General features: G+C 44.6%; 1 long non-coding RNA gene, 1 other non-coding gene and 1 pseudogene across 2 annotated transcripts; 2 read left to right on the top strand and 1 right to left on the bottom strand.

Annotated features, from left to right (window-relative positions):
* Positions 1–1,273: 1,273 nt before the first annotated feature.
* LOC117856177 (UDP-glycosyltransferase 84B2-like) lies at positions 1,274–7,400 on the top strand (annotated as a pseudogene).
* On the top strand, positions 1,340–1,478 carry LOC117859387 (small nucleolar RNA Z247). Its single transcript, XR_004641185.1, has one exon. It is a non-coding gene; the product is annotated as a small nucleolar RNA Z247 (small nucleolar RNA).
* A 726-nt stretch (positions 7,401–8,126) lies between the features above and the next one.
* On the bottom strand, positions 8,127–12,657 carry LOC117855108 (uncharacterized). Its single transcript, XR_011898371.1, has 2 exons — positions 12,032–12,657; positions 8,127–11,866 (listed from the first exon to the last, which is right to left on the bottom strand). It is a non-coding gene; the product is annotated as an uncharacterized lncRNA (long non-coding RNA).
* Positions 12,658–19,498: the final 6,841 nt, after the last annotated feature.

Genomic DNA, 19,498 nt, shown 5'->3' on the forward strand with positions numbered 1-19,498 from the left:
CGGGAAAAACTCTGAAAATACCAAATTTAAGGGGGGATGTTTTGCTCTTGTTTTCTTTGGAGGAGGTGGGTATAAAAGGTAAGTTTGTGCCATTCCAACTTTATTTTTCAACTCTATCCATCATTTCTAGCTTCATTAGGTTGTCATCTAGATCTAGACCTAGAAGAGGGAGGAGGGAAGAGAGAGAAAATAACTAGAGATGGATTATTTTTTTAAATAAAATTCTATGATCATATTATAACCATTACAATAGCATTTGTCATTTTAATGTAATATAGGATTGAGTTTGATTATATTTTTCCTACTTGCAGATTTGCAGCAAGCCAACCCATGTCGTCTCCTCCTCCGCCCCGCGTCCTCCTCGTCTCCACCCCTCTGCAAGGCCACGTCAACCCCCTCCTTGTCCTTAGACGACGCCTCACCTTTAGGGGCCTTCCTGTCACCTTCTCCACCGTGCCCTATGCCGGCCTCAAGTTTAGTTACCGTGATGGCGAGGCTATAAACGTCAGGCGTGGTGCGCTCTGCTTCGAGCACCTGCATGGCGGTGGCAGCTTGAGACCCCATGACAACTACTTGTACCGCGTGTTAAACATATTGTAACAGCACACAATGAGGTGCATAGTAACGTGCTTGGTCACGTCTTAGAACTCATGGGTTATTAAACCTGGTTGAGTTAGAGATAGGATAGATAGAGATTGCTTGCATGGCAAGTTGTATTCAAACACAAACTATTGTATCTATCCTGGCTGTTTCGGTCTATATATTAACACGTAATTATGGTGAGCCAAGATAGGCAACCACATTCCATCTATTCTTTCATGGTAATCAAAGCGCTTCTTTCCACGTACATCTACTAGCCTCATCCCATCTATGGTGTCCTCGGCGGCTCCCCTTGTTCTTGGCCTGGTGGTTTCTGAGAAACTCACCAGGGACAACTACAACCTATGGAAGGCTCAGGTTCTGCCCGCAATCAGGGGCGCCCAACTCATGGGCTTCCTTGATGGCACAACTGCGGCACCGCCCCTGACCATTGAAGTCATGAAGGACACCAAGAAGATCATTGTCGCCAACCTGGGGTACAATGCCTAGTTTGCCAAGGATCAACAGCTCCTCGGCTATCTACTCAACTCGCTCACCGCTGATGTGCTAGCATCGGTCCACCTTTGTCTCAGCTACTGAGGTATGGATGACACTTGAGACTATGTTCTTAGTGCAATCTCGTGCGCGATCCACCCACCTATGTATGCAGCTCTCCACTCTGAAGAAAGGAGGCATGACGATGGTAGCATTCTTCAACAAGATGAGATCTATTCATGACGAATTCGCTGCTGCTAGTAAAACTGGTGGTGAAGATGAGATGGTTGAACATATCCTGACCGGTTTGGATCATGATTACAATCCAATTGTTACATTTGTTATGGCTAGATCTGACCCTATCTCCATGAGTGAACTTTATGCTTAGCTAATGACATATGATGCTTGCCTTGAGATGCTTCATGAATCTTACAACAACAATCAGTACCAGTCATTTGCAAATGCTGCATCAAGAGGACGAGGAGGTCCTTGGGCTGCGGTAACAACCGAGGCGGCCATGGGCGCAGGGGTCATGGTGGCAACCCTAACCGCAGCCCCCGCCCCCACAACAATGGAGGTGCCCCCAAGCAAGGAGGGCAGAACTCCAAGCCCGTGTGCCAGATCTGCAATAAGGTTGGACATGAGGCTTCAATCTGCTAGTATTGCTATGATGAAGATGAACAACATAATACCAAGACCGCTGCAACAGCAACTGTTGGGTATGGAGAAGACACCAACTGGTACGTCGACAGTGGTGCTTCTGACCACATCACCAGCAACCTTGACAAGCTGACCGTTCAAGACAGATACAGTGGCCGTGATCAAGTCCACACTACATATGAATCAGGTATGAAAATCAGTAATATTGGGCACACATCTTTACATACCCCTGCTAGAAAATTACATCTCAAAAATATCCTTCATGTTCCTAGATCTAGCAAAAATCTGCTATCTGTGCACAAATTAACATCAGATAATGATGTCTTTATGGAATTTCATCCCAACTTCTTTTTGATCAAGGACCAGGTCTCAAAGAAAACTCCTCATCAAGGTAGATGCAAGGGCAGCCTCTATCCTCTAGAGTCACAATCCACGGGAGTTAGTTCATTTAAGAAAGTTTCTGGAGTCAATAAACCATCCTCTTCTCGATGGCATAGTCGTTTAGAGCATCTTGCCTTTCCCATTGTTAATTATGTGCGAAATAATAACTCCTTGTCTTGAGTCAAGAAGATTGTGATTCGGTTTGTGATGCTTGTCAAATGGCCAAGAGCCATTAGCTTCCCTATTATAAATCTGAAAGTACATCTAAAGCTCCACTTGATCTAATCTACTCGGATGTTTGGGGGCCTGCGCTTGTCTCTGTTGGGCGACACACATACTACGTAAGCTTTATTGATGACTTTAGTATATATACCTGGATCTATCTGCTAAAGAATAAATCTAATGTTTTTCAAGTTTTTCAGAACTTCCAAAATCTTGTAGAGGGAAAGTTCAGTAAGAAAATTCTTGCTATGCAATCTGATTGGGGAGGAGAGTATGAGCGTCTAAATTCTTTTTTTAGCAAATAGGAATTACTCATCGTGTTTCTTGTCCGCATGCTCATCAACAAAATGGAGCAGCTGAGCGAAAGCATCATCACATTGTTGACATTGGACTATCTCTCTTTGCAAATGCATCTATGCCTTTGAAATATTGGGATCAAGGTTTTCTTATTGCCACGTATCTCATTAATTTGCTGCCTAGCAAAGTCATTGATTTTCGTACACCTGTTGAAACTCTCTTCAAGGAAACACCTGGTTACAACTCTCTTCATGTTTTTGGGTGTCCTTGTTGGCCTAATTTGCGACCTTACAACAAGAGAAAACTTTCTTTTCGCTCTACACGCTGTGCTTTTATAGGCTACACTGCTTTTCATGAAGGGTTCAAGTGCCTTGATATCTCCACTGGTCACATATATATCTCTAGAGATGTGATGTTCGATGAAAATAATTTTCCCTTTGCTAATCTCCATCCCAATGTCGGTGCTCTCGTATGTCAAGAGATTCTTCTTCTCCCACCAAATCTTCTTGGATCTACTTAGGGGCTTGTAAATTGTGCTAACCCTAATATTACTGATGTGGATCCTAGTGATGATGTGTAGGAAAGTTCAAAAGAAAATCCGGCGCAAAACAGTGAAGAATCCAATGCAAACAGAGGTTCCCCCATTTCTGCAGCCACAGCCGATCCTAGCGCTAGATCCCAGGCGGATCTTCCGACAGTTGTAGGCACCGGATCCTAGGCGGATCTGCCCGTGTCGATAGTGCTAGGCACGCACTCCGGAGGCGATCCGCCCTCCACCGTGAGAGCCGCTCCGAGTCCACCATGGGGGGGGGCAGTCCATCCCGATTGCCCACAGCCTCTCCAGCGACGCCGTGTGTCCCGACCACGCAGGAAAGATCCTTCCCGCCTGGCGTGCTGGTCCCGGCTGTCTCTGGTGGATCTTCTGCACCCACCACCAGATCAGCTGTGGCTCCACCATCTTCTCCGCTGAGATTGAATGCTTCACCATCTGAACCTGCAGCTTCTCGTGAACAAGAGTGACTAAGGACTCGGTCCTAAAGTGGTATTGTGAAGCCTAAATTTTTTTCAGATGGTATGATCAAATATGGTTTCTTCAGTGCAACAGGAGAACTAGAGAACCTGGAAGAAGCATTGGGAGACCCAAGTGGCAGAAAGCAATGGAGGAGGAGTACATGGCTTTACAAAGAAATCAGACATGGCATCTGGTGACACCTAAGCAAGGTAACAATGTAATTGATTGCAAATGGTTTATAAAATCAAAAAGAAATCAGATGGATCTATAGATAGATACAAAGCGCGTCTAGTAGCAAAAGGGTTCAAACAACACTATGGTATTGACTATGAGGATACTTTTAGTTCTATTATTAAAATTACTACTGTTAGGCTTGTACTATCACTTGCTATCTCCAGAGGATGGTGCTTGGGGCAATTAGATGTTCAGAATGTGTTTCTACATGGTGTTTTGGAAGAAGAGGTTTATATGCGTCAATCACGTGGGTTTGAGAAGAAGGATGCTCCTCATCTTATATGTAAGTTGGACAAAGCAATCTACAAATTAAAGTAAGCTCCACGTGCCTGGTATGCTAGGCTAAGTACAAAACTTATTGCTCTTGGTTTTAAAACATCCAAGTCAGACACCTCTCTCTTTATTTATCAGAAAGCTCAAGTAACAATTTATATGCTCATTTCCGTTGATGATATTATTGTTACTGGTACATCACAAGAAGCAATCTTAGCATTACTTCAGGATCTTAGGGAAGATTTTGCACTTAAAGACCTTGGTGATCTTCATTATTTTTTTGGTATTGAAGTGAAAAAGGAAGGAAATGATATACTCTTGTGACAAGAAAAATATATTCAGGAGATACTAACTCGTGTAGGTACGAAAAATTGCAAGCCATCGTCTACACCATTGTCAGCCTCCGAGAAACTTTCAGCATATGAAGGAGAGTCCTTAAATGAAGTAGACAGTACACGGTACAGAAGCATTGTTGGTGCTCTTCAATATCTTACACTTACTCATCCTCATATTGCCTACTCGGTTAACAAGGTCTGTCAATTTCTACATTCTCCTACCACCATTCATTGGACTGCTGTATAAAGGATACTTAGATATATCAAGTTTACTGCTGATCTTGGTCTAAGCATTCAGAAATCTAGCTCTATGCTAGTTAGTGCCCTTTCTGAAGTCGATTGCCTTGTCTATGGTGTGACAATTTTGGTGCTACCTATTTATCAGTCAATCTGGTATTTCATGCTAGAGCTAAACATATTGAGATTGATTGTCATTTTGTGCAAGAACGAGTCACTAATAAACAGTTGAAGATTCGGTTTTTCCATTAGATGATCAACTAGCAGATGGATTCACCAAGGCCTTACCGGTTCAGAAGTTTGAAGCTTTCAGACGCAATCTAAACCTTTAAAAGACATAGAAGTTTGGATTGAGGGAGGGTGTTAAATATATTGTAACAGCACATGATGAGGTGCATAGTAACGTGCTTGGTCACGTCTTAGAACTCCTGGGTTATTAAGGCCCTGTTTGGCATGACTCCAGCTCTGGGTGGAGCTGCTCTACTCCAAAACTCCAGAAATAAAATAGGGTGTTTGGCTAGATGGGTACTCTCAGCTCCAAAAAAAATCAATTTCAATGTTAATTGCCATTGTTGCCCCCAATTCAGGTCCCACTTGTCATCCTCTCCTCCTCCTTTCTTCCTCCTTTCTTTTTCCTCTCTCTGCCGTTGCCCACTGATCACCCGAAGGAAGAGGAGGGGAAGGCACCAGCAGGTGGGTGGTGCGGCTGGCGGCGGGGCTAGCGCGGGCGGGGGGGGGGGGGGGGGGGGGGGTGCGGCGGGCGGCGGGGCTCGGGCGGGCGGCGGGGGGTGGGGCGGGCGGCAGTGGGTGCGGGCGGCGGCGGGGTTCGAGCGGGCGGCGGGGCTCGGGCGGGCCGCGGGGGGTGTGGCCGGCGGCGGTGGGGGCGGCCGGCGGTGGGGCTCCAAGGCCGGAGCGCGCGGGACGGAGGGGCCACGACAGCCGGCGGCAGGAGCGAAGGGCGGCGCTAGCACGGTGGAGACCGGTGGAGACGAGCGCGTGGAGTCTCGGAGGAAAATAGAACGAACCGTTTTTTCTATGTAACCAGTGGTATTGGTGGGTAATTATCCACCAACTCCACGAGGAGGTTCAAAAGAGTGGTTTCTGGAGTAGCAAAAGAGGTGCTCCAAAACTCCACCTCCATTTGCACTACAGCTCCATGGAGCTAGCAACTCCATGGAGTTTTGAAGTTGGGGTGTTTGGCTGAATTTTTTGATGGAGTTGCTGGAGTTTAGGAGTGGAGCTGTGCACCTAAACCTGGTTGAGTTAGAGATAGAATAGATAGAGATTGCTTGCATGGCAAGTTGTATCAAACACAAACTCTTGTATCTATCCTGGCTATTTTGACCTATATATTAACATGTAATCGTGGTGAGTTAAGATAGGTAACCACGTTCCATTTATTCTTTCACCGCGCCACCGGCGGCGAAATCCTACGCCGCCTGGAGGACGCTGCGCCGGCGGCCCTCGCGGAGCTCATCCGGCTGCATTCTGGAGCCGGCCGGGCGGTGGCGTGCGTCGTGGCCAACGTCTTCATCCCGTGGGCAGGCCGCGTCGCCGGTGCCGTGGGCGTCCCGCACGCTGTGCTGTGGACGGAGTCCTGCGCCATCCTCTCGCTGTTCTACCACTACTTCCACTCGCTCGCGGACTCCCGCCGGACAAGTCCGATCCAGACGCGCCGGTCACCGTCCCCGGGCTGCCGCCGATCTGCCGGTCCTGATTCACGCGCCCGAGCAGTTCATCTGACGCCAAGCGCTCGTCGCCGACCTCCGCAGCCTCCGGGAGACGGTGTCATGGGTTCTCGTCAACACCTTCGACGAGCTCGAGCACCCGGCCGTCGAGGCGCTCCGTGCGCATCTGCCGATCACACCAGTCGGTCCCCTCTTCGAGCCAGAGGATTACGGTGGCCACGAAGACGACGGCTGCGTCCCGTGGCTCGACGCGCAGCCGCCGGGATCCGTGGTGTTCGTGGCGTTCGGGAGTATGATGAAGCTCAGCCGGGACGAGATGGCCGAGCTGGCGGCGGGCCTCGCGGCCACGGGGCGGCCGTTCCTGCTGGTGGTGCGCGACAACAACCGGGAGCTCCTCCCCGACGACTGCGTCGCGGCGGCGACCGGCGGCGACAGCAGGGGCAAGGTGGTTGCCTGGTGCGATCAGGGGCGCGTGCTCTCGCACCGCGCCGTCGGTTGCTTCGTGATGCACTGTGGCAGGAACTCGACCACGGAGGCGCTCGCCTCCGGCGTGCCGGTCGTCGCGTACCCGGGCGTGGCCGACCAGCCTACCAACGCCATGTTCTTGGTGGACGTGTACGGTGTCGGGGTCCGGCTGCCCAGGCCAATGGCGCGTGATGCTCTGAGATGCTGCGTCGAGGAGGTCCTGAGCGGGCCGGAGGCGGCGGCGATGCGCGCGAGGGCAGGGGAATGGAAGGCCGAGGCGAGCGCGGCGCAGGCCACCGGCGGCTCGTCGGACAAAGGCGTCCGAGGCTTTGTCGATGCTGTACTGTCACTGGACGGAGCTGGTGATGGCTAGTATCGTTGAATCCAATGGAGGGCAACAAGTTGTGTCGATAGGGCCATGAATACGGTCGTAGTCTTTTCGAGGATTTGACTTCGATCGAAACAGTGCCCCGTGTCCCTTTTCCTACATATTTAATGACACGAGCCAATTGGCATCTCGAATTCTAGATTCAAAAACTTTTTTTTTTACTTCATCCGTTTGAAATATTTCTTCACGTTCCCAAGTTGTAGATAAACATCCGAATTGAGCCAATATCTCCAGATTAGCTCCACTTCAACTCTTCAAGGCCTTTCCTTTATTAGTTTCATTCCAATGTCTTTGGCTCTTTGCCATTGTAATACGCGCGTGGCCATTTATTTGTTGGAAATCTAATTAGAACATGCTTCCATATCGTTGTAAAGGTTTCGTTTTCTTAATTGCCTGGAGCTTTGGAGTTGGATCCAGAACTACTCAAATGAAGTATATAATATAATTCTTCCTTTTTACATCAGGGAAAAAAAATCTTAAAGAAAGTAAGGAAGATAGCTATGCAAAAGCGAGCAAAGCAAACTAATAAGAAGATATAAGCTTGGTTTGACCAAGTTTATAAGTGATCCTTTTCATATATGTTCTTAACAAACCATATTATCTTATCTTACTATCACTAATTGAAAGTTTTTTTTTGAACTTTGAAGTCTCTATATTAATCCTTAAGAGATGCGTTAGGATAAAAAGGTTAATCCTAGAAATTCTCACAAAAAGAAGAAACACAAATCTATCAATTCAGTAGACTCTAATCATCATTGATAATAGCAACCATTGAATATATTATTTTTAGTATATTATTTTTTTTCTAAAAAGGTTACCATCTCTACAATATTTTTTGAGCGAATCAGCAGGGGAGTCCCTTACCTAATTTTTTTTATATATAAAAATGGGGGGATATGTACAATGGATTAGAGAGCTCTCAAGCTCAAAAGGAAAAAAGGAGAAACTTAAAGGTTGCTACTCATCAAGTTATCTAGTGCCAACTTGACCACCGGTCTAGCTCTTAGTGTAACTAAGGCCAATTCAGTCCTGAATTCCTCCTTCCATCGAGCCAAAGAGATGCTCCCATGATCAAAGATACTGTTATTTCTCTAGCACCAAATGCACCAACCGGCTACAATGGTAATTTCCCTGAAAATTGACCTGCCAAAAGCTTGCCGAGCCTGGATCATCATATCCAAAGGAGGCAGAGAGAGGTCCCAGGAAATACCCAGAAGAGACCAGTAGCTCTGACTGAAAAAGCAGTAGAAGAAAAGGCGCATTAAGGTCTCTTCATACCCAGCTGAACACAAAACACACCAATGATTGTCCAAGTGCATGTTATTTCGTCGCAATAGATTCCTAGTATTTAGCCGATCACGCAGAAGGAGCCAGAAAAAGAACTTATGCTTACTCCTGACACACGATTTCCACATCCAGTTGAAGAGTGGAGAACAAGGTTGTAAGCCAATCAACTAGAGATAAGCTTTCTTTGATGAGAAGACCTAGGAACCCCATATGTATGTCCATTCATCTTTATTCAACGTGTCAAGTTCAAGACCCTCCAGCATATGAGCCATATCCTCAAGTTGACCAGAAGCTTCCATGGATAAGGGTAACCAGAAATTCTTGCTATTGTCTCCCTGAACAAAAGTGAAAACTGAGCACTTGGTTTCTTAGAAAAATAATGCAGTTGAGGAAATCTCTCCTTGAGTAGACCAAAGTCCCAGACATCATTTCAAAATACAATTGTGTCCCCCTTTTTAGCAGATCCGGCAATTATTTTCATATAGTCATCAGAGAGGGACATGATATCTCTCCACCAAAAGATCCAGTGGGACTATGAGCATGAGGTGGAGCCCCCCTTTTATAGAAGCATTTCCAGATGAGGTCAACCCAAGGCAAATTTGCCTTAGTATAAAATTTGTGTAGGAATTTGAGCAGCAATGCTTTATTGTGGGCTTTAATATCGATAATACCTAATCCTCCTTGATCTTTTGATCTACGGGCATTAGTCCATGCTACCAGACAGTCACCTTTCTTATTAATATCCCCCCCATCCCACGGCACACTCTTCATGTATGATTCTATTTGCTTAACAATGGGAGTAGGAAACTTAAGAGTGCAAGCAAAGAAGGTTGGCATGGCAGAGTAGATGGAGTTAACTAAAGTAAGCCGCCTTGCATATGAGAGGAAACAAACCTGTTAATCCCAACCATCCTTTGCTCCATTTTGCATAATAGAGGCATGAATTCCACAACGGATGGTTTGGTTGTTCCCGAAGGAAATCCCAAATAGGTGAAAGGCATACTCCATTTGACACCCCAAAGTTCGAGCTAACATATCACATTTCTCATTGGTGATATTGATTGGCACAATGAATGACCTATTGAAGTTCACCTTCAATCTTGTTGAATCAGCAAAAGATCTCAAGAGGCCTTTGAGATAGAAAAGCTGAAGTGCATCTACTGGCATGATGATAAGAGTATCATCAACATACTGTACAATGGGGTAATGACCCCCAAAGTCTGACCCAAGAGGGTGCTTATTGATATTTCTGTTGGCTGCCTCATTCACAATAGAAGATCTGCTGCCATCACAAATAAAAGAGGGGAAAGTGGATCACCCTGTATGACCCCTCTCCTACAAGTAAAAGGTTTCCCAGGAACCCCATTAAGCAGCATTGACGATGTTCCAGATTTTAGAATGCACCTTATCCAATCAATCCGTCTGTCAGAGAAACCCTTATGCCTAAACATATGAAAATAATGTAAAGTAACCTATAAAACTATATCTAAATTACTCATCTCCATCTTAAAAAAATAAATTAAACTAAATACTATAATCTTGATCTAAATTACCCACCTATGAACCTATGGTATCATAAAAAATAGTATAAAGTAACCCTATAAATTTGTATTAAATTATCCACATTTGTTATTATTAAATAAACTAAAGTAATCCGTATCTAAGGAATATCCTAAAATACACCAATATGTATTTCTAAATCATCTATCCCTGCCATTTTTAATGTAAAATACAATGTGTATGACCATATAGACCGTGTACACATGAGCACAGATGGAGCACAAATGAAGTGATGATAATACCGATTTCCATATTAAACACATCTCAAAATGAATGGTTCAATTAAACAAATGCGGAATGCATATAGTGGTGCAATGCAAGGTGATAAACTATGAATGTAATGATGAAAAAGTGTATTGAGTAATTACGAGCTAAGGTCTGTCCTTGCTACATAAAGATAAGCACATAGCTAAATACCTATTGCGTTAGAACGTAGAGGGAGAGAGAGAGGGAGGGAGGGAGCGAGACAGAAGGGGGGAGGAAATGATGATGATGATTAGCTATGTGCCTTAATTTTTTCATATATAATTGTTAAAATTGCTAGCTCGTGTGGAAGCAGGGGTAGATGGACTATAGTATCAATGTAGAATTCTAGATCATGACCATGAGACCTAGGAATCTAGGAGTATATAACAAAGAAAATTAAAAGTAGTTCTCTCTCAAAAAATTTTTTGAAAGTACATGTAGTTCTGATGAAATCTTACCAAGGATTAAAGACGTCCAACTTCTCTTGTTCTTTGATTTATCTAAAGAAAAAACTCTAGGTAACGCAACACTACCTGAGTCGCTATGGAGGATCCAAATACATCCTTAATAATCAATTCACTTCCAAGCATATATCCTCCTCACCATGAAACAATTTAAATTTCAAACGAGTCGAGTTTATTACAGATAATTAAAAATTTCAGTTACATACGTTCCAAAGCATGCATGTATAGTGTTAGTATATACTTTAATCTGAATTTGTCAACTACTTTAACATGCAAAAAGAACTCAATAGGGAAAGCTGTACGAATCGATCGGAACTGCCTGTAGGATTGCATCAACAACGGCGTCCATGTCGGCGACCTTGCAGGCATCAGGCCGGAGACCGGGATCTTCCTCGTCAGCGGCGCCGTTCTTGCATTGCTAGCTCTCCTGATGTGCATGCACATGCTGTATGCGGGGAGACTGGATCTCGAGCGAGTCAAAGGGCATCTCTGGCAGTGCTGCGACTGTGTACAGCAGGCAGGCAGCATCGATCCGGTATTTTTGTTAGCTAACTGACTAACTGTACATGCATAGGTCATGTGATGAGCACAAGATCTATCTCGAGGTGTAGCTGCTTACCTAACAATTTAATGGTAAAATAGTACGATTAGGGCCTGCATGCATCTGATGATCAGCTAGAAGAGTCCTTTCAGTCACTAGTTTATTCCAATGCATCTGAAGTAAATATGTAAGCTCTACACTATTAATTAATTAATTACAGCTGATTAATTGAAGGATATAGTATGTTCTTGAATCTACCACAACACATGGGAAGCTATGCCAAATTGCCAATTGCTATCCTTTTTTTTCTTTGAGATCAATTGCTATCCTTTTAACGCAAACAAGTGATGCTTTATTTGGGTGCCCTTATTAGCCCCCCAAAATGCAGATTTGATTAGTAATTCCGATTTCAACATACACTATGAAACATACCTATACCTTAGTATGAAAATTCTTTGAAGATGCATGGTTCACCATGTATATTCCATTATTCTCGTAGGATCTGCGTTAATTATTATAAACTGATATATTAATAGAAAATATTTGGAATGTTTGCCGAAAATAATATTTGAAAGGTGTAACTGCAGTCATCCATAAAGCTTGTCTATATATGCTGATCTAAATATCCAACAATATGCTTTACCTAGCAAATCTTTCAATCACTTACAGAAGACAAGATCGAATACACACCAAGGTGTTGCAGCTTCCACAGCTTGTCTATATATGCTGATCTTCAACATGCATGTAATACATACCCGAAGCTCTGATCATGCTACTCTTTTTTTTCTGGAACAAGCAAAACATAATCATCAAAGAAAAAGAAAGAAAAGAAACAAGCATAAGAATCAAGAAATCGTCAAACTATCCAACATCTCAGTAAGCACAGCCCGTAAGAGGAAATTAACTGCATACCTTCTTCTGATGGCAAGCATAAGAGGAAATTAACAGCATACCTTCTTCTGATGGCAAGCATGGAAAGATTCAAAGGGGACAGGAAGGATGTAGCTGTTTTTTGAGGAAAGACGGTTGTAGCTGTTGATCATCATCCGCTAAGGATGATGAAGCCAATCAAGCAAGCAGTAGCGAATGAGTACCAAGATGGAGTAATGGCTAGAGGAAGCCTCCAAAAGGATCGCATGATCCGTCGTCAACCGTGCTTCTTGTAGAAGACGGCCACCATGGAAGAATGGAAGGAATGATGGATCAATGCGATCCCTTTGGATGCTTCCACCAGGCATTGCTGTTGCTTACTCTCTCTCTCTCTCTCTCTCTCTCTCTCTCCACTTAAAGAAGCATGAGAGAGGTGTGGTGCAAGAAAGCTCCAGTGAGGTCCTTATATATAGCTACGCAACCATCCTTTGCCCATCATTGTTGCTTTTCTCTCCTTCCAAAATGGATGCATATAGTTTATCTATTTTCAATTTTGCCCATTCTTTGATTAAGTTTTCAACCCATGGGTATGCAAAATTACGAACTATATTTGCACCTACTACAGTTAATGAGTCTCCTCTGAAAACTTTATAATCTTGATCTCAAACTTGTGATCACACATTAATACATTATAAATCACATATATAGTGATATTTAATAAAAATTTCTTGAACAGCGCGACAGTTCATTACTTATGGTGCTCAGCTTTGTGGACATTCAGAAATCTGATCGCACTTAGCATATTATACCAATTTTGCGCACTTTCAGGAAGGCGCATAAGCATTTGCTTGATAACATTGTTAATTAGCATATGCTAATGGTTCTTTAAGCTTTAATCAATTATGGTTTCATCATTAGATGAAGCGTAAACTGGGGCTTCTTCTCCCTAGATGTCCTGCCTTTCCTCAATTTTAATGTACTAGCTTGCGAAATCGGCTTTACAAGCAACACTCACATGATTGATTATGGATGCTAGGGGAGCTGGATGACTGTATCAGCACCTGCAAGATCGTTTGGTGATTGGGAACTCTATTTTCTTAGGGTAGATTAGAGATGCATGTGGGCCTGGGAACAACTAATTGCAGCCATTCAATCATTAAAACGCATCCATTACTGTGATTCCCCCTAACCGCTTTCTAGCAGCTACGCTTTCAGCAGTTGGGAGGCTTAAGCATCTTTGCCTCTATCTTAATGACAAGTGCTTAGTAGTCTTTTGCATTGTAGCTAGGCTCGATAAAATAATCAAAAGTCCTAGATTTTGCAAGCAGCAGGACAAGTGTCCTGCAGATCTGAGTACCAATCAAGCCATATATATCAATGTGCAGTACATTCTTCTTTTGCAATGTTACCGAGGTTCATACAGTGTTGTAACATGCTTCAACAATATCCCTCTGTACTGCTGCTTTGCTGGTTTTGCTGCAGTGCTGTAACATGCATCTAGGCTGCACAGAATCTAGTTGAAATTGAATGAAGCTGAAGACCAAAATTCAGGAGTTACGGATTCGGCCTTTTTTTTTTGCCATATATACAACCTTAGAGTGTTTTTCATCGATAAGAAAGCTTTATTAATTTACATGAACATTACATGGAGTTGATACAACCTTAAGAGTTCTATTGGTACATATACGCAATAATCCTCTAGTACGGAGGACTCTCCTACTATTTGATTTAGGCATGAGCTGAAAGCATTAAACCCCAGCTACAGGTGTAATAGAGAATGGTTCAGGAAGAGAGGATTATGTGAGGATCACCAATTTTTGGCCAAAAGATGCAGTGGCAACATGTAGACACTGTAGTGGATTTGCTTCTTCTATGCAAGATCAAGATGTATATGTAGCCTTGTCTCACTACGGAGAGAGAGCCTAGTAATAGAGCCCTTGTTAATACTGTTTTGTTACTGAACTGACTGCGAGGTCATCTGTGCATTATCAGAAGCCATACACATATGTGCAGCTAGTCAGGTCAGCTGAATGGTTAAGTGAAAAAACTAAAGTTCATCCCAAGAGGCAGAGAATTATATGCTTATTCCAACAATATCATGTCACGATTGGACCCGCATTTAGCTTTTGGTCTCCCAATGTCACTGGTGCAAATACGTTGCCGGGAGGTGACGATGAACCTGGGCAGTAAAAATAAAGGTGTTTTCCGCGCACTGCTGATTTGCTCACCCTAGGCCGGGCTCTTTAATCTGCCGATCGATGCCGAAAGACGGAGAGGAGATATGAATATATGATCCGCCATGTGCTTCATATGATTCCTCCTGACAATGCCCCAAACATTCTTTTTGCGCGCGCGATCAGTCAGCTGATCTCCCCCTCCCCCAGATGCAATCTTATCGTAGCCGCTGCTAGCTCATCAGCACCTTCTAGGACAGCTCCTTCTTGGACGCTGCTCACATGTCCGCAATCCAAGGCGGCAGGCAGCAGCAAGGCCCTTCTCGTCTCGTCTCCTCCTGGTCCTCGCCGCTCCAACGAAACGAGGTGAATTTTCAATGCCACCGGCCGCCTGCTTCGGCAGCGGCCATGCACTCACATGTAAAGATCCACACCACTCGCAGTCACATGCCCGGCATACACGCCCATGTTGCGGCTTCTTCTTCCACCCATTATGCATTGCATGCTGTGTGAACCGTGAACGCCGTTGCGTGGAAGAAAGATGGAAGGTATGGATCGCCGTCGCCGCACGCCGGATCGTAACGTGAGCAACAATCATTGGAGAAAATTCAGGTGAGATGTCAGATGGGGATGCATTGTGTGTCCTCAGAGTCTGAAGAACACTGTTCATTCTGGATTGAAGGCACTTTGCCTTTGTCTTTATTTATGATGAGTGTACAGTAAATTAGCATGTTGACGCTGATCCATCCATGATTATCCAAACCAGCAAGTAAAGCACCATTAGCTAAACTGAGGAAGCCACCTCTGCAGATGCCTCCAAGGAATCGTTGGGAGGATCCCGTTGGCCGTTGGGAAAAACAAAGATTTGGCTCACCTAAAAGGGCGCGCGCGTCTCAGAGAGATGATTGCCGGAACGCGGAACGCCACCGTCCTCACATGCTTCTCGGCCGCGTCCGACGAGCCGCACGGCACCACGCTCGCCTCGCCTCGCCTGCCGTCTGTTTGCTGGGCACATGCCATTGGAGGGACCGGACCGGAGCGCCACCGCCGAGCGCAGGCACGTCGTGGCCGGCGTCCCTTTTCTTCTCCTTCTTCCTCAATGATTGAAGAGTGCACGCCACAGCGAGATCGAGAGATCGATCGATCGCCGCCCGGATTCGGTTGGTTGGGTCAGAGATCACATTTCTTGCTTGCTTTCTTGGATCAGTCAAGCTGATCAGCTTTAAGCGACACGACCAAAGATGGTAGTGGAGTATTGGCAACCTGATCTGACGGGTTTTAGACGGACAGCGCTAGCGGCGGCCCAATCATTTGCGACGATGATGTGCCAATCATTAGGCGCTGGCTCATGATCGTGTCATGTGTGTGGTGCCGCGCCTACGCAGTGTGCCCAAGTGGGCAACTGGCCAGGTAATGCAAGCACGAGGGCGGGCGTCCGTATTCTCATTTTCTTCGTGTTGATTTTCTGGCACGCTTCGATTTTGTGACGATTGAGCTGTTTGGTTTGTTCGCTTCTGCAGGTTTAGAAGGATGTGATTCGCTAAAGTGTTGGTGCCAGCTTCACCAGTGAAATTTTTTTTGTAGGAATGGCAAGGAAATTTTGGAGGTAAATTCTTTTGTTTAAATATTACTGGGCCTCGATCAGGTTGTTTCGGCCCCCCTCCCAGCAGATACTCAATTTTTTTTTTAGGAAAAGTCTATTTTGCCTCCCTCGACTATCATGAAAGTTAGGGTTTGCTCCCTCAACTATAAAACTAGATATCAAACCTCCCTAAACTTGCAAAAACCGGATATTTTTCCTTCCAGGATGGTTTGAATCCAATTTTGAGCTGACACCGCGTTGGCGTGGTAATGTTTTTTACATGGGCCCTCACATGTCAGGATTTTTTAATCACATGCCTCTTCTATTTCCCGTGCTATCCCCTTATCTTTTCCGATATCTTCGAATCCGGAAGCCACTCCCCGAGCTGCTCCACACTGGTGACTTTAGCCTCGCCCTGCACCAGCAGCTCTGAGGGGTCTTTGCTCCGCCTAGCTTTTCAACCGCGATGGCTGGACAGCTGCAGCCCCACCTCCGCGCTAGCACATCTACCTCGCCTCGCGCCGACTACCCGGTAAGTTTTTCCTAGCCTCTACCCGCACCTTGGACCGAGCTTGATGGTCGTGGATCCGCTGGAGCCAGACATGCTCCGCCCTGCCTCACCCTCCTCTGCATCCCGTGACTGCGCTTATCCTCCTAGCGCTCCACAATGGGGGACTGCACTCCACATCCACCTCACCCTGCGCTTGGCGCCTACCGTGCTCTGTCTGCGTCCACACGCCATCCCAACTCGCCGGTGGTGGCTCTGCAGTGGCCAAGCTCCACCCGCCCACGTGAGGAGAACATCACGTAGGACCTCATCCATATCGTCATCCAAGCTATCCATCAGTGCAGGTTGGAGGCTGCTTGCGCACACACTGTCGTCTGCTCGTTCCCCTCTACCTTCACTCTAATACTACTAAATCTAGCCAGATTGAGGTCCAATTCTATCAAATTGAACACCCCTATATTCAGATCGAACTCCAACTCTACCAAATCTGAGCGAGTCAACGCTAGATCAGCTTAGTGCTAGGATAATACCACATTGGGAGGAAAAATAACCAGTTTTAATGAGTTCAGGGACTTGGATAATATAGTTTTGTAGTTGAGGGAGCAAAACCTCGTGATAGTTGAAGGAGGCAAAATGGACTGCCCCCTCCTCGAAAATAAACTGGGTTGTTATTGGGTCAGCCCCGATGAAACGAAGCCCATAAAATATTCAGGCCTACCGATTCCCTGAAAAATGAAGATGTGTGGTTTGGTTTCTACGGTTGAGTTTTGTGGTAGGGAAAAAATCGTTCCATTCATATCTCTTCGTTATTTGAAAGGAAAAAGTTTATCTCTTGGACGGCCGAAGTCAATAGTTGTTCCTTATGATGTTTCGTGCTATGAAATTCCAAGTAAACTAAATTTAAAAAAGGGTCAAGGAACAATTAGCCTCCTCCATCTTTTTTTTATAATGGACGAAAACTCTGGCTTCAAACCCATTAGAGGGGGGAATGAGACGCCACCTATTACAGGTCATAGCCGAACACTACCAATACCAGATAGTTGTTAAAAACAAAAGCTCCAACTCAAGCACCAAATTTGCAAACTAAAACATTATTCATAAAAAGTAAAAAACTGTAGAGCGGCTATCGATCTCTAGAGTGCGGCACACCTAAATCATTTATTCTTGGACTTCATGTCATTGTAAAGATAGGCTACAAGAACCCATTTCCTCTTTATCCTCTCTCTGGCTTCATTTCCATCCACGTTTGCTTGTGCCATTGCCTGCTTCATATTACGTCATTGATATTGTGAAAATCTTCTTTCCTAGTGTGTTAACTCGCCTACACCTATGATCTAATACAATACCACCTGGGTTACCTTTTTCGCCAATTTGTTGATTATTTGTGTTCTCACGAGAGCCATCATTACTTTCGCTACATGCTGATAACTCCTGTGAAATCATCCCTAGATGTATATGGCTAAGTAACTTGCCATGCAACCTAGACTTAATGCAACTTTTAGGTTATTACCTCTCCAGGTGCTTCTTGGCGGCCGCTTCTTGATCTTGGGCTGATGTCTGGGGGTATTTCTTTATTGTCTTTGTTAAGATTTGCCAACACCTCTCTCGATCTAAGGTGTGCAGCGGACGACATGCTCCCAGACCAGGCTGCAGCCATTGCCATGGACGTTAGATCCTTGATTCTGCACAACTGTGTGATTCCATCAGCCCCAACTAGGAGCTTGTCATTCCTGTCAAATCCTAACTGGGCATATTTTGTGTATCTACAGAGAATGCAATGTTCTAGTATTTTTTCAGCTGGATCCTTATGAAAGTTCTCAACAAGTGCACGCAGAACAAACCTAAATAGCAGTTTTGCGAGTAAGAGTACTGTAAATACAAAATTGGCATGTACATTATGAATATTGAAACATTTTATCATGTACCTGTATGCTGCCACTCCTTGCACTCGCAATGGAAGTTGCCATTTTCTTTGTTTGCACAGACTTTGAACTAGTGCTACCCCCAAGATATTTTTGAAGACCTATTTGTGTGAGGTACCAGATAGCAATTTTCTCCCTCTATTGGATCGTTTTCTATATCAAATATTGTGCAATCGATCATTTTCTTTTCAAAGTCATTGAACACATTTCTACTACAAATCGTTGAAACTTGGATTTCAAATAGCCACTTGCTTCTTGTGAGCCTCTTGCTCTATCACAGTACAAGCACAATAGTTAGTTAAGGAATTTATATTTGAACACACACTCCATAAATATGAATTGACAAGCTGGTTACATTACTGTTCCATGGTTTGTCTCTTCAGACTCCTTCATCTTCCTTGAATGCACGAAGTCAAGCATCTTTTTAGCGAACCTGTGCAAAACTGTGTGCTTGTCAACAAAACAACTCTTCATCACAAAATTTGAGCTCTCGCTTCGCTGTGTCGATGCCATCCTACCACAATATTGGTCTTTGAAATATGCTGGTACACACAATTCTCGCTGACGGTAAAGGCTATCTAAAGTTCTATCCTTATGTAAGTCAAACTCATTAGTAGTTCCTGCCAAGCAACCTCAAACTCCATTGGCGTGAGTGGGTGGTTTAGCACAGAATAAAATTTGTCCTTAAAATTTCTGTTCGCATACATCCCAAATAGGTTAGTTAGTTGTGGCATGTGCTTGTTCACCACATGACATCTGCAAATCTTATGGATAACCCCTAGGAACTCTTTGGCAATTGCCACGCCCATTGCCTGGTCTTGGTCTACCACAAGATGCAAATTCATCAATGTTAGTTCTTTACTTGCTTTAAAATGTTGTACATGCTCATGTATCAAATAATTTTATCCTGAACATCCATAATGAACATATTACCTATGAGGATACACCTTGTTCTACTTCCTCCCATGCACTTTTTGAATGCTTTGAACACCTACTCAAAAGTTTCAGCTGTTTCATCTTCCAGGAGTGCACATCCAAACAGTGTGTTCCGTAGATGGTGGTTAGAACCAACAAACAT

This window comes from Setaria viridis, chromosome 5 (assembly GCF_005286985.2).
Source record: "Setaria viridis chromosome 5, Setaria_viridis_v4.0, whole genome shotgun sequence".
Taxonomy (NCBI): Eukaryota; Viridiplantae; Streptophyta; class Magnoliopsida; order Poales; family Poaceae; genus Setaria; species Setaria viridis.